We start from the raw sequence: 16497 nt of genomic DNA, 5'->3' as shown, positions 1-16497 counted from the left end.
CACACCACACACACACACACACAGAGTAATCCACACACCATACTACATACAGACTGCAACCTACACACCATACCACACACATTGAAATGTTCAACCCACACCACACACACACACACACACACCAGAACCCACACCACACAATAAGTTACCCACACATCATACCCCATACATACCACAACCCCTACACACACCACACACAGAGAAACAGCAAACCATACACATAGTGCAACCCTCACCTGAACCTACACACACAGAAGCATGACAGCACACACGTAACAGTATCACAAACAAGGAAAGAGTGCACCATACACCCCAGCCCATATATCACACCACACACCCCCAAACCCACACATCACATCAGAAACACACCCCTGTAACACACACACATATACCACAACCCACAAACACACTGCAATCCACACAACAAACCACATACACACACACACACACCACCACCACCACCACCACACCACATACATACTATATATAACCCATACATCATACTACGCATCCCAAACCACAGCACACCTCATGCACACAGAAACACCACACCATACACTTACACCCAACACCTTACACTCACCCCAACAGACACACCACACAGCCCACACACCACACCACACCCTCATGATCTTGAGTTCCTGATCATCCTGCCTCCAACTCACAAAGGATGGTATTACAGGTGTGTGCACCATGTCTAGCAGCTTTTGATGTTCTTGCCACTTGGAATACTTGATGTGCGCTTCATCAAAGTCCAGTTATGGACATAAGGGCTTAGACAGTTTGACAATCCAATGCTCCCCTTACCTCCACCAGCCTCACACATTTGAGACGCAGATGGAGGACAGTGCTACACTTGTAACTTTGCCCCTTTGATATACTTGCCAGTGTTGCTTAATAAGAAGTCAGCACAGGAAGCGAGTCTGCTCCTCCTCTAGAGTGGGGCTGCTCTAACATCATTTTCTAGAACATGGAGAACAATCAGTTTGTGCGTGGTACTGTAAGATTTGTGGTAGCTCAAAATGACCACTGTTGTAAAAAGTTAAGTAAATGTCAAGATGTTCTTTTCCCAGAATTTGCCTCACTGCAAGGTGCGCTAAGAGATAGTCCTCTGATTGTTTAGAAAAGCCCACACAATGCCTCCCTCCGGTCCTTAAGTCTGTCCCCTTAATGCGGTTATAGGTTAACCAATGATAAACTGCCAGCCCTAAACTGTGACTGAGAACTGCTCTAAACAAATGTATAAAAGGTGTGTGCTTTAGCTACTCGGGGTCACTTCCATCCCGATTTCAGGATGACCCCAGCATGCTGGATTAATAAACCTCTTGCGTTTTGCATCGATCTCTATCTCTGCATCTCTGGGAGGGGAACATCCTGGACGTAAGGCTTTTCGGGTCTTACGATTTATAATAGGCATTCACAATACTCTTTATAGTCTTGATCCAGTTTTGAAGAGGCTAACATGCTGGGAGGGAATCCCACAGGGAAGACGCGCAGCCACCAAAAGAGCTGGAGTGGCAGTGGTAATGAAGAGCACTGGCTGCTCTTGCAGAAGAGCAAGATTTGCTTCCAGCTATCTTCAATTCCAGTTCCAAGGGGCCAGACATCCTTATTTGGTCTCACAGTACACAGACATCCACCCAGGCAAACATTCATACACATAGATTTATGAGAGTTGAGTCTTAAGCAGCTTTCTCGTAAGCTGACTGGAGTGACCCTTAAGGAATGTGAGTCCTTAGCAGCTATCTAGTCAGTGGATTAGGAGAGAAGGGCTAGGCCTGGGATGCCTCCTATAGTGCATCAAAATTCCCTCAGAGTCAAAGCAAAACAAGCATGGAAGAAGGCATTTGCTACATTAATCATTAGTGGAATGGGAGGCTGTATTCCCAGGGAGCTATTGAGAAAAGTACAGGGAGGGGATCAGAAGTCAGGGTCAGGGCTAGCAAGGTTAAAGTACAGCTTGCAGTTGAATCCCCCATTTTAGCCTAGACACTGGACTACCAGCTCTGTGGCCTGGCGAGAAAGATAAGTCTAGATAATTTTTCAGTTAGGTCTTCCAGCGTGGGTCAAGATTGAGGTCACTCACTAAAATGCAGCCTGAGAAAGTAGAATTCACAGCCAAGAAGAAGAGTGGGCAACTGTGGACAGAAAACTACTCCTGGGAATCCACTCCTGTAGAGGAGCATTCTGTCTGAACAAAGTCAACAGGACTTGGCCCCAGTCAGGCAGAGTGCCCTCACTTCCACTGGGTATGGACACGGCCTCTGAGGATCCAGAGCAGACATCGAGAGTGCTTGGCTACGCAGGACAGCGCAACTGACTGACCATGAGCTTTTCTGAACCAGGACCAGGCAGACACAAAAACTGGGAAGTGCAGACTCCAGGCCCAGTCTCAAAGAGCTCAGGAGTGCTACACCCACTCCAGTAGTGAAGCGCATGACAGACCAAAAGCCTGGATGCAGTCCTGAGGCAAAAAGTTCACGGAAACTTAGTCTCATACATAGCACGTATGGTCCAATTTTGTCCTTGAGAATGGATCTGTGTGCTTCCTTTCATTATTGTTTTGTTATAGGTGCCTCCAAGCAATGCCTTGCCAAATACCTAAGCAAAATTGAACTTTGCTTCCTGGCCTTCACCAATGCCCTAGGTAGTCCTTGAGCCGACCCTGGGCTTGGAATTCAGTAAGAATGTTGACTATTCAGTGACATTCAGAATTGCCTTTAGTATTTATTGTAAGAGAGATGTGAAAGAATTCAGGCATTACTATCTACTACAAAGAATTAGAAATCTCAGGGCAAGCTTAGCAACGTAAGTTTAGAATTCTTATTATAGTTATGTATGGCAGACTACATTACTTATTAGTAGAAAGTCCCCCCACACTATCACTCAGAATAAAAGCCAAGTCACTCCCATATACAGGAATTTACAATGGTTTAGGAAGTAGATCAGGCTGTGGTTTTAGAGTATTGAATTATTCATGAGAAGGTTAGCTAGAACGGAACTCCCTAATTAGAGCCATGACTTAGGCATGAAAGCCCTTGCCCTGGGAGTGTAAAGACCTCACACCTGGCTTCTAAGACTATAGTTGACCTTAGATAGAGCTGACCTTATCTCAGTTGTTTTATTGCCCAGTTCCTGCCAGTCTTTGTGTTTACATTCCTCTCTGTTTTGTGTAAGAGTCATTAAGCATCCGGGACCTTACTGTACCTTGCCAATGTGTCACCTAACTTCTCCATTTTCTTCTNTATATAAAGTTCAATGCTCAATTTGAAAAATTACATTCAGATTCAGCACACTCCCTTGTGTCCTGTCTGTTTGTCACCCCATTTTCGCCAACTCTATGCCCATCTGTCCGAGACCCTGATTCAGGGGGGCTGACTGAGCACAAAGTTTGGTCCTTGAGATTTCTGTCAGGACCAAGATATTCTACTTGTCTGAAATTAGGGTTCCTGTCTCCATGAGCTCAGGTTAGAATGAAAGGGAATGGAAGCATGCCCTCTAACAGTTGCTTTAGTGCAAACATACACACACAGAGATGATGAATGTGGTGGTGGTGGTAGTGATGATGGAGATGATAAACATTACATTAAAAAAGAAAATAGCTTCTGCTGTGCAGTTCAGAATAACAGTGCCCTGATGTAGCTGTGGCCTTGTCAGCAAAGCACTCAGCATGCTGAGGCATTGCCTATTCTCCTCTGCTTTCAGATGTGGTTTAAGAACAGGAGAGCCAAACAGAGGGCCAGGGAGAAGAAAGCAATGCTCAGCAGCACAGCAGGTGGGATCCAGGACCACATTTGCATGATGGACCCAGAGGAGCCCTAGGGGACCAAACCTCCAGGAGCCACAGGGAGATGGGCTGGCTGTGTGCAGTCACAGTTTTACCATTCATGAGGGAAAGCCACCTTTCTCTGTCTCCATTCCCACCACAGCAACAATAAAGAGCAAAATTTCTGTATATTTCCTTCTGACTGTGGCATGTAGATGCAAACCATTCCCTAAATGAGATGCAAACAGATTGGCAAAGAGGTCTTCCTGTTGGAGGCAGCATGCCTGTGTCACCTTCGGTGGCCCCAGCACATCACATTATTAGCAGGCAAGGAGCTTGCACCTCTCACTACTGCAGACCACACCCCTGTTCTGACCATGAGGGTGCAGATACAAGTTCATGGAAGTCCCAGTTGTCCCCATAGGCTGATGGTGAGTTTTCCTTCAGTACTGNCCCTTCCCTAGCTCATGAGTTCAGTAAGATAGTTGGTCTGCAACTTCCTCAAGGCCAGTCTCGGGATTCAGGGGAGCAGGCAGGTAAAAGTTCACCTTGCCTGCACTCTGCCTGTTTCCCAACCCCTCTCAGCGAAGCACACATGGCACTCAGAGCCACTGGGACACAGGTCCTATTGCCTCAGAAGGACTAAGACACTCTATCGTTTGCAGGCTGCAGGAAGGCTTGTGCTTCTCTCTCTCCTCCCAGCCCGGGAGCAGGATGCTGAATTTAGATTTCTCCTAAGGATTTGGCTCTAGTTGTTTCAGAAATAGACCAAGGTATTTTGTTTTCATTTACTTTGGCAGCCTCTTAAATAATTTCTTATATAATTGGACAAGACCCCCCCCCAAAAATGCAGTAAATACCCACTGTATTACACACTCATGCGCTCACCCGTCTTCAGGTTCTAGGTGGCAGCCACATGCCTTCCCTGGTCTGGAGGTCACAGATGAGCAGACAGTAGTCCCGTCCACCACAGTTTCTCCTTCCCTTGGTCTTGCTCACTTCCCACCCTGGAAAGACAAGCTGCTCCCAGTCACCTAAGTGTACTCACCCTTGTTACTTTTTCTCCATCAGTGGATTAATTCCATGTGAAGACAAGTGGGGCTTCCAGCAGCTTGGGAGGTTGGAGGAGGCAGGCAGTACAAGATGCAATGACACAATACCAATTGAAGAGTGGGAACGCTGAGTGTCAGTCACTAAAGAAGCCAAATGCATTGAACAGTGAATGAACGGGGTGAGTTACACAGTTAAATCAGGAAGGACGAAATGATCTCTAACTGAATTTGAGCAGCAGAAATGGTCGTTTGCCATGTTGGAACAGAAGAATGATAACATAAAACTGCTTTCCAGCAAAATCAGTGATCTGGAAAAATTAAAGAATTTTGATGAGAAGTATGGAAGTTTTTTTAAGATCTCTTATTTTTATTTTGTGTGTGTGTGTGTTTGCCTGCATATATGTCTGCGTACTGTGCACATGCATTGCCTCTGGAAGCCATAAGAGGGAATCAGATCCTCTGGAAGGGGAGTTATAGACCACTGTTAGCCACCATATGAGTTTTTGGAATCAAACCTCAGTCCTCTGGAAGAGCCACCAGTTCCCTTAACCACTGAACCATCTCTCCAGCTGCCAGTACTATGAAGATTGAGAGTCTACTCCAACTAACTCTTGTGTTCCAGAAGATAGCACCTGTTGCACAGATTTATTTGTGCTAATGCTTGGCGGACTTAACTCAGACAAAGACATTGAAAGCATCCCATGGCACACAAGATGATTCTTTGGAAGAAAGTGCTTGCTGCCAAGCCTGAGGACTTGAGTTCTATCCCCAGGATACACATAGTGGAAGAAGAGGAGAACCATCTCCTGCAACTTGTCCTCTGACTGCCATATGCACGCACTGTACTCAAGCATACACACACACACACACACACACACACACACACACACACACACGTCTATGATTTAGAGGCTATCTGGTCTACATAGTGAGTTCCAGGCTAGTCAAGGCTACACAGTGAGGACCTGGTCAAAAGATCAACTAACTTTCTCTCTCTCTCTCTCTCTCTCTCTCTCTCTTTCTCTCTCTCTCTCTCTCTCTCTCTCTCTCTCTCTATCTATCTATCTCTATCTCAATTAAGAGGTCTAATAAAATATTTAGAGTTGAAGTATGAACCTAAAGATTAAAACTGAAGTACTTGAACTCAGACAGAGGTAGGAGGTGTTGCTGGCGGATTTAACCACCCCTAAACCACCTTAAAAATACACGCTGACTGCTGTTGCCAAAGAAATGGCTAAACTCCCACCTCAGAAAGAGGACAATTTTTTCTTAATTATTTAAAAGATAAGAATTTGCATTGGGCACAATCAATTTCTTCAGATACACTCCTGGCCAGTCTCTCGCTTTATAAGGATCTATCCCTGGATATCCTGCCAGTGAAAGAACGGGAATTGTCGAGCTTGTAGATTTCCCAGTCCACACCGAAGCCTTATATAAGAGAAACAGGCACACCTCCTGCTGTCCCAGGTTTACTGCTGAAAAGAAGTTGAAGAATGAAACTGCTAACAAGTTGGGAAGGGCTCTCATAAGAATCCGAACTCGATTGTGTGCCTTCCAAATCCAGAAAGCCAGTGCCCACAGCAGTACCAGCTGCCTCACAGTGGAGCTCAGCTAAATTCATCTTAATCCAGAGGGCACCACCTTGTGGAGTACTCACACATTCTTACTGCATAAGGCCTGGCACTTTCATTCTTCTTTGACCAAATATTCCAATGTTGTGGTGATTCTAACCTGGAAAGTTTCTTAAGTAATGAGCCTAGTTTGCTTCCTGGTGCTGTAATAAAACACAGACCAAAAGCCATTTGTAGTAGGAAAGGTAACCCACTTGGATGGTGGGTTACAGTCCATCCTCAGGGGAAGCCAAGGCAGGAACCTGGAGGCAGGAGCTGATGCAGGGGTCACAGAGGGGTGCTGCTTACTGGCTTGTTCCTCATGGCTTGCTCAGCCTGCTTTCTTATAGAACCTAGGACCACCAGCCTAGGCATGGCACCAACCACAATGCACTTGACCTTCTGCCCTCCACTTAAGAAAATGCCCCACTGGCATGCTCTCAAGCCAATTTGATGGAGACTACCCTTCAGCTGAGGTACCTTCTTTCCAACAGACATTTTGTCTTTCTTTTCTTTTACATTTTTGTTTTTACTTTGTGTTGTTTTGTTTTTGAGATAAGGTTTCTCTGTGTAGACTTGGCTGTCCTGGAACTTATCCTGCAGACCAATCTAGCCTCAAACTCATCCATCTGCCTCTGCCTCCTGAGTGCTGGAATTAAAGGTGTGTGCCACTACCACCTGGCTTAAAATATTTTTTTAATGGCTAGTGGAGCTGGAGAGATAGCTTAGTGGTTAAGTGTGCTTGCTGGTCTTTTGGGAGACCTAAATTTGGTTCCCAGGACCCTTGCCAGGTGGCTCCTTAGGGACCTGTACACAGAGGTGACAGAGGTGAGTGTTGCATTTTGGATAGTGTACTGGTGGCTCAAGATGACACCAGGATGGATTACTGGAGATGAATCAATTCACTAGGCATTATTAGTACCTTGGAGAGACATACAGAAGAACAACATGGCAGCGTTCTGAGGAGAGTTTAGCACCAGAGTTAGAGCCAGACAGCAACACAGGTTTTCTGAAGAAAATCAGCAGAACCCCCATGGCAGAAAAGGGAGTGTGTACTTACACTACTTGAAAATAGGAAGGGTACATAGCCAGAGTCTGCAATCAGGCTCCCTGATTCCCAGGCAGGAGGTCCATATGAGGAGACAGGATGTACACCCCTTCAATACTGACTCACTTTCTATATGAGGTGTCCTGATACCTGTCTATCAGCTAGTTGGGGACTCACAGGCAATGTCCCCATAGAGGACCTGTCAGTATCTGAAAGAGAAGACCTAAGCAGAGGCTGTACTATAGCACTACACACTTACATCATAGTGTAAAATTGGCCAATTTGCTAAAAACACAAAACAAAACAAACAAAAAAACACGAGGCAAACTAGAAAAAAACAAATTTGTACAATCTCCGTTGACAAGAGAAGAGTAGAAAGCATGCATTCATGAATATTTTCTGGAGCGATTGTGATCATGTCAAAAGGTAATTTTTCCCTTAATTTATAGGATGCTATTAGTCACATAAAAACAGTATTTATGTGACTTAAAGAGTAGGGAATAACTCTCAAGTCTAGCTCTGTGCTGGACTGGAATCTGAAGATTGTCATGTACTCAGTCAGTAATAACTGATTTGTAGGATTAAGGTTACAATGCAAGTTACTTTAGTCCATAACAGTGTTTGTCAACCTTCCTAATGCTGTGACCCTTTAATACAGTTTCTCATGTTGTGGTGATCCCAACCATAAAATTATTTCATTGCTATTTATAACTCTAAGTTTGCTACTGTTAAGAATTGCAATGTAAAATCTGTATTTTCCAATGGTCTTGGGTGGTCCCTGCTAAAGCATCATGACCCCCACACAGATTGAGAATCACTGGTCTATTCTTTATCATTCCTTATAAGAACTGTTTTGGTAAAAAGGAAAGAGAGTGAGCTAGAAACAGTGTCAGATGATGCCAGTAGCTCTGCTTCTCAGTGCCCTCCCATGAGTGCAGTGACTGAAGGCACTACAGATCAGATAAAGTTGTTTCTGGACCAGTAGAGAAACATAGCAGCCCCTCACCGAAAATCTGCATCCCAACACCACAAGCCAGGCTCACCACCACACCTAACTCAGGATGCAAGTTAAGACTTCAGCTTTCACGAGCATTGAAGCCTCTGGGGGAACCAAGAAACTAAAGGTTGCTGAGCTGCTTTGCCAGTTTACCTAGTGAATGGGGCTCTAGACGACCTGGGCATGGCAAACAGGACTCTGCAAGGCCTTGCTCTTCCTCCATTCCATCTGCCTTGATAAAAACTGTTAGATTACATTCCTAAAGCTTACTGTCAAGGTCCAGTCCCTTATTTTGCTATTTCCTCCTCCTTAGACTGACCTTCAAAGGTCCAGCTATTAAAGTTTTGAAGTCCAACAATAAAAAGCCCCTTTTGGCTGCCCTAATTAACATGCCTAATCAAAATGGACCAACTCATCCTAACACAGGGCAAATGAGTGAGGAGGTTTCCCCTTTTACCTTTATAAACAGCCACTTACCTACGGGCCACGTCTGTCTTCTCTCTATCCAGAGGCAGTCCTTTGTCCCTCCTAGGCAAATATCCCTTCTTACTCTCCCTTGCTCCCTTCCCCTTGTCCTTTACTCTCTATCTCCTACCTTCGTCTCTTATTTCCTGTCTACAGTCCTTCTGGGGCAGATAAATCTCCTTTGTGCTAAGAACTTAAACTTGGGATGTCTCATGCCAAATTTGAGGTCCTTTCAAGTATTCCCGCTGGAGTTCAGAAATCAGAGTGACTCACATGCCACCAATAAGAATAAAGACAATGTTCCCATCTACTCTCAACCCTTTGGACATGAATATCTTCAAAGGGCTCTCCAAATAACTCTCCATACTCTGTTTTGTAAACATCTTAGAGCTTTGTTAAGAAATAAGTTTTGGAAAAAGGACCATGTCACATTTAGCTCCACTGTGGTACTGAAAGTTCACTAATATTAATGAATCTTGACCCTTGCTACCTTCAAATCTCTCTAAATATACACCACAATTCAAACTTTTAAGAATCTACATTTATGGGAGAAAAAGACTCTGAATAGTAATATTGGGAGTAGTAGGCCTCAAACAGGAACATGAGTCCTTTGACACAAGATATTTCAGTTTAGGAAAGTATCAAAGGAAGATTCAGTATAAAACCTCATTAATTGGGATAATGAGAGGATAGGGGAATTTGACAGGTTTTCTTCTGGCCATTTAATAACTTACAGGAGTGAAGTGGAAACTAAAGGGTTCTTTGGAAAGTCAGTTGTGTTGTATGGTGTTTTGCTGGGACAAACACACGAAGGAATGTTTTGCTGAAGAGGACACAGGTGAAAAATCTAAGGCAGACTCATGAAGAAACATTTTGCTGAAGCAGACACAGGAGAAAGGATGTTCTACTAAAGCAAGCATGTGAAAGGACTCGTGATGAGGGAATATTTGCTAATGACAAGCATATATTGCTCTGCCTTACATTCTTAGTTGAGCTGCATTTGTAAGGGACTTCATAGAGAAAAATGCATCAAAAAACTTCTGGTGCTGTACTGCGTTTTCTTACCACTTCCACGGACTCCGGCTGATTGTCAGAGTGATGTTAGCTGAGACAGTCTCACGTGGAGTTTTGCTAAGACTTATGGGCTCAAGCAAGACCCATGAAGGACACTTGATATTTGGAGGGAGTATAATCGGACTGAACAGATGGTCATGGAGGCTGAACTTGTCTTGTTGGTAGAGCTATCTGTGCAATGCTTATTGGTCTCGCCTCTTTGCTGATCTTCACTTCGCTGAGAAAGGCACAGCCAAAAACGTATCCTGGTGTTCGTGTTGGCCCTGGATCCTCCTCCTGCTGACTCATGCAGAGGTTGAGGCCTGGCTGTCTCTATTAGGTAGTGTCACCACTGCTGATTCATGTTTGCTATCCCAACTCTACTGAACTGGACTGCTGGTGTACCCATGAAGTGTTTGTGAGTGGGCTAATCTGTTGCTTCCGACCTGGGAATTGAACTGCCAATTTTCTGACAACAGAAATGGGAGTTACTTCAAAGAATCCTTTCCAAACAGGTGCACTTCCCCTGTAGTCTTTCTTTTTCACCACCTCTGGTGGGTGGTGGGTGGTGGGCTAGAAAGGAGGCTAAAGTGTTTAAGAACCATCATTAAAAGTAGTTTTTGGAAACATTAAACTTACATAGGAGTTCACAGATTAGTCTTCCCTTGATAACTCTACCTGCATCCTATCCTCAATGAAAGCACTTGAATGTATTTATTTTGGAGAGGAGAGGAAAGGTCCTATGTCTATTCCAGGTCCTGCTCCACACCTCACGTTCAAGGAGGGTTTCATGGAGGACAGGGTGCAATTTAAGTTTCCAAAAGGGATTTTTCATAGATTTTGATACTTTTAGCCCTCAGTATTAGATCTAAGGCCTTACACATTGAGACAAGAACTGCATTCTGTGCTCCACCTTCAGCCTTCACAATACTAAATCAATAAAAAATAAAGTTCCTCTAGGGAATGTAAAAATCTCACTGGCATATAAACTTACATTATGTAATTTCAGCTATGAACCTAAATGTATAATTAACCAATCCCTTTCTGCCTTTTATTGTAGGATTGGTTTAATAGGAGGAAAGCTAAGTATATGAAACAACAAAGGCTGTAAATACTCAGAGAGCTCCTCCTGCTACCCAGATACCATTACGTTGAAGACTCTGAAGGAGCCCTAGGGTGTTGCTCTTACCCAGAAGCCAGATGCAAATGATATTATCTGATGCCAACAACACCTTGTTACTACACTCTTATTCCCTTGGCACTTGTATTCACAAGAAAGAAGTGGACTCTCAGGTTCTCTGTTTCGTGTGTCTTCTGGAATAGTAAAATCGATACACATAAGTTATCAAGAAAATATTTAAATAGAAAGGCACATTCCCCTCCCATCATGATATGACAATGCTGACTTACCATCAGTAGGTCCTGTGCAGCCTTAAGCTTCCAAACATGGCATAGTTTGCTTGCACTGCCTTTCACTTTCTTTTTTGAGGCCTCCCCCCACATTGTGTTCCATGGGGAGATAAAACAAACACTGCTACTCAACACAGATAGGGAACACACTATAAACCAAAGTACAGATAACACCAAAGTCCAATTTGGTGAACCAAAGAATTTCGGGGGAGGGGAGGGAATTTAGGTACAGGAACAGAAATGACTCAAAGACAGCTGCATCACCAAAACCCACAACAAGACTAGTGACAGACAGCTCACAAAACTGAGAACCTGCAGCACAATGCACAGCCTGGCAGCAGCTCAACAGGTTGGAAGAGTATCCTTTACCAGTGCCTTGGTTAGTCTAAACCCATTCCAGGAAGTTCACCTGCTGTCTGCTTCTTCCAGGCAGCTGATCTGGTCTCATCATCTTTGCAGGTCAGCTTGTCTGAGAGTCTTCTGGGCAGTGCAGCTCTACTGAAAGTCTTTGCATCATGGCTCTGCTTCCTATGGCACAGAGAGACCCAGTGAATATTGTCAGTTTCAGAGACTTCTTGAAGTTATATTGAGTTGTTTGCCTTCCTGTTTGAGGAGCTTCCTTGCAGAATGGAATGTTTTAAAATCAGAGGAAACTGTTACACAGCATCCCATCCTTTACTCTTACAGTCTTTCTGCTCCCTTTTCTGCAATGATCTACAAGCCTTGGAGGGGTTGACTATAGATGTCCACCTGTGGCTAAAAATATGCCACCATGCCATAGTAACAGTCACTTGTTCTCAGTAGCTTCACCATGGTTATGAGTCAAGGCTACTCACAGTGTGACCTATGAACATAAACACACATTTAGAAGACATTTGACAGTCACATCACATCCATATAAGAAACATTGACATATGTTGCTTCCCTATTGTAACCTATGACCTCCTTAGCCACAGGTTTTTGTCCTGGATTACAGGAACAGATATGAACTCCCTTTTGTGGAGTGGGCCTTAAATCCATCTGGAAAACTACTGGTCTTACCTATGACAGCTGAGCCACGACTAGATAAGCAGATAGATCCTGCTTAGTGTGTGGGTATTTCAACAAGCAGGGCCCATAGCCAAGCAGGAATGTTTGGTGACAGATCTCCACTAACAACCTGCATAGTGTTCCTTCTGGCAATTTGAAACCTGGCACTATGCTTTCCCAATCACCATACCTGCCTATTGGGGGAGTTCTTGACTTGGCAAAACATCCCCTCCCTGCTGCTTCCACCCCCATAACCTTTTGCTGGAGAGAAATATATCCTTGGTGGGGGATAGGGCAGAACTAGTGAACCTTATATTCCTGAAGCTATTTTGAGTGTTTTATCTTCTTGTTTAAAAAGTGTCTATACAGAATGGAATATTTCAATCTCAGAGGAAACTGGTATACAACATCCTATCAGGCTCTCATCCACTTCACCCTGTCCATGTCACACCATAAAGATGCAAGAGGAGGAGGGATAGTCCATAAGAAGAGAGAGTGTTTGTCCAGACAGAGCTGATTTTGCCTATACCCCACAGTTCATTCCAGTTTTGGACACTGAAACTTCCTAAGGGCCTATTCACAAGATTAATGGACACTCACAATCCCCTTCTCTACTCTCTCTGCCTTTGGCATAGGAGACATTGGCCAGGCCTCAAGCTGAAGTCCTAGAGCTTCCACTGTAACATAACCATCCATCATCCCATCCACGCCAAAGGGAAGACGCTTCCTTCTCTCTCTTTTGTCTCCCATTCAGAGCCAGGAGGAATATGCCCTTCCTTCTCAGAGCAGAGGCTGACTGGTACTCCTTAAGGGATCTTTCCAAAGCATCTGCTTCTTATGGTTTTGAGAACAAATTAATCCTTAAAGTCTTTTTTGTTCACCATTGTAAACTCTTAAAAGGTTCTTATTAAGAGTAGAGATGACAAAAATTCAAGAAACTCTCATTGTTTTTATGTTATTTGTGCCTACCCTTTTGGCTCTCTATGGCATCCATGAAACTACCTAGGATCTCCCAAGGTCACACATGGCACAGAAGGATACTGGATAGAAGTGGGGTTTCCATAGTTCCAAAGTCCATAGCACCCAATGATTTATATAGTTATAGAAGTGAACATGATTTTCTATAAGGGGCTGGAATTCCTTAGGACTTTACTGATCAGATAAGCTATCCAAACCCTCTGAACCAACTGCCATGTTCTGAGCCCTCACATGTAACAAAAGAGGTGCAAGAGAGGCACCAGCAGCTTAGGAGAGCAGAGCTAGAGCTAGAGTGGAGTTATTTCCTATGGTCCTAAAACCCAAGCCAACTAGAGAGGCAGAAGATTGAAACACCTGGTATACCAAGATGCTTTTATGACAAAACTGTACATTCACACAATCTTTGAAACAAACATGATTACATTTTAAAAATCAAATCAGGCCCATTGCTTACTATTTGACATGAAAATGAAAAAACAAAAGCAATGGAGCTGAGAAGATGAAGTAGATATTGCTTGCTTTTTTGTTTGTTTGTTTGGTTTTGGTTTTTTAGTTACCCTAGGCAGAGCTAAAACTCACTCTGCAACCAAGAATGACTTTGAAGTTATGATATTTTCTGCCTCACCTCATGAGTGCTTACAATACTGAAACACCCTGCCACTTCATGGAATTTAGGCACTGTCAAAAATATTTAATCTCAATCTGGAACTTCTACCCTGCCTCTGAGTAGTCAACAGGCCTTGGGGGGGGGGGGCACGATTTAGCATTACAATACAAGCAGCATCAGACCAACCTACTACATTTCCCCCTTTTGTCCAATTACAAAGGCTTTTTATCTCAGATATAAACTGAATATAATCATAACAATTATAAAACTGTAAGTTATGATATACATTTATGATGTCCAGCCCATTTATATATGGCAACTTAGCTAAATCATTTTATCATCTATCCTATCTTGATGAGTTTAGAATTTTGTATTTAAATAATTTTTATTTTAACTTATATTACCATCCTAAAACATTTTTTAAACCTAGAACACCTTCTTAAATGCTAAACAACTTAAGTTAAATTGTGAGACTATAACTATCTAGTCTTCAACCCCATCAGAGACATGAGAAGAAATATTATTTGAGTATGTAGGAAGTTCAGGAACACAGCTTCCAAAAATTATAGACCACCTGCACCTAATATTTTTTTTATAACATTGGAGCATCTATCTTCAGCCTTCTGTCCCAGAATATCTGCCAGACCTTACGTGAAGCAGGAATTATGGAAAACTAACTTTCCCTGTCTTGGCAAAGCTTAGCAGTCAACTATCTTGTGTCTATTTGTCGTTTGGGCAGCATTCTGTCTGTAGATGAAGTTAGGGCATTTATTGCCTGGTGGCTAGCATGCCATAATTGAAGCAACTCCGTATGGAGGACATTAGTGATCATCATCTTCTTTGAAGTGGAATGGGGGTACTTTCAGGAGCAGATCTGTCTCAGAGTCAAAAGATCATTTTTAAAATTTCATTATTTATTTACATTCCCATCATTGCCCCTTCTCTTAGACAGGCATTATGCCTATACAACTCACTTAAAAATTCATGGTTTAGTCCTAGTCCTTTTAATAGCTGGTATTACAAACTGTTTAGGATAATTAAATAATACAAGTTAATAGTAAGTCAAACTTCTCTCTTGCCCCACCCCCAGTTCTTCATCCCATTCCTCTTCTCCTTGCTTCTGAGAGGGTGCTCTTCTCCTCCACCAAACTTCCCCCTTCCCTGAGTCTCTCGAGGATTAAGCACATCTTCCACTAAGGCTTGACTAGGCAGACCTCTGTTATAGTTGTGCCAGTGACCTCGGCCTGGCCCGTGTATGCTCCTGGTTGGTGGCTCAGTCTCTGGGAGTTCCCTGGGGTCTGGGTAAGCTGAGACTGCTGGTATTCCTATGGGGACACTCTCCCCTTCAGCTTCAATCCTCCACCTATTCAACCATTGGGATCCCCAACTTAAGTCCAATGGTTGTGTGTAAGTATCTGCACCCGTCTCAGTCAGCTGCTGGTAAGATCTCTTGGAGGGCAGCCTTGCTAGGCTCCTGTCTGTAAGCACTTCATAGTATCAGTAATAGTGTCTGAACTTGGTGCCTTCCCATGAGATGGATCCCAAGTTGGGCCAGTCATTGGACTACCTTTCTTCAGTCTTTTCTCCTTTTTTGTAATGTATAAGTGCTCTGCTGAATATACATTCACATGCCAGAAGAGGGCATCAGATTCCCGTATAGATGGTTGTGAGCCACCATGTAATTGCTGAGAATTGAACTTGGAACCTCTGGAAGAGCAGCCAGTGCTCCTAAACAGTGAGCTATCTCACCAGCCCCTCAAAAGATCTTTTAATAATGAAATAATTTTAAATGCCATATATTGTAGATCTCTGATGCATTTGAAGAGCATCTATTCATAGTATATCTGAATTGTTAAACTGTTTATTCCTGGCTACTTACTATATATTAAACATTTTATTGTAATTAACTAAACTAGTATCTAATATGACCATTAGTTTGACTTACTATTAACTTGTATTATTTAATTATCCTAAACAGTTTGTAATACCAGCTATTAAAAGGACTAGGACTAAACCATGAATTTTTAAGTGAGTTGTATAGGCATAATGCCTGTCTAAGAATTGAAACACACACACACACACTCTCTCTCTCTCTCTCTCTCTCTCTCTCTGTCTCTCTCTCTCTCTCACTCACACACACACACACACACACACACACACACGCATGCATGCACATATATCATACTGTAATACAATTAATCTCAAATTTTGTACCAGTATACAATGATCTCTGTCAATGTAGGATTCTGGCTATAAAATGCTTTTGTTTAAGACTACTCTTAAATAATAGGTTCAATATTCTATCCCTATTTGTCTATTTTATTATAATATTACTATATCACCCCTTATTGTTTTCAAGCCTTTTCCCTTTCCCTAAGAAAGAAAGAAGGCGCCGGGCGGTGGTGGCACACGCCTTTAATCCCAGCACTTGGGAGGCAGAGGCAGGCGGATTTCTGAGTTTGAGGCCAGCCTGGTCTACAAA

The 16497-nt window shown here is 43.2% G+C and overlaps 1 protein-coding gene across 4 annotated transcripts in view; it reads right to left on the bottom strand.

Moving 5' to 3' along the window:
• The window catches only part of LOC110286922 (homeobox protein Rhox5), a 24912-nt gene extending 13400 nt beyond the window's left edge, over nt 1–11512 (bottom strand). For 3 of the 4 annotated variants that reach the window (XM_029472992.1, XM_021153591.2, XM_029472994.1), the window contains exons 1-3: nt 11402–11512; nt 11181–11305; nt 4815–4959 (exon numbers count right to left, since the gene is read on the bottom strand). The gene's annotated coding sequence lies outside the window, so the exon portion shown is untranslated. Of the gene's footprint in view, nt 1–4814; nt 4966–11180; nt 11306–11401 lie in introns of those variants that run through there. The other variant, XM_021153590.2, reaches the window with a different exon arrangement.
• Between the last annotated feature and the right edge of the window lie 4985 nt (nt 11513–16497).

The sequence above is a fragment of the Mus caroli genome, chromosome X, assembly GCF_900094665.2.
Source record: "Mus caroli chromosome X, CAROLI_EIJ_v1.1, whole genome shotgun sequence".
In the NCBI taxonomy this organism is placed as follows: domain Eukaryota; kingdom Metazoa; phylum Chordata; class Mammalia; order Rodentia; family Muridae; genus Mus; species Mus caroli.
The sequence above is the reverse complement of the archived record's forward strand: the minus strand, read 5'-3'. Positions and strand labels throughout refer to the sequence as shown.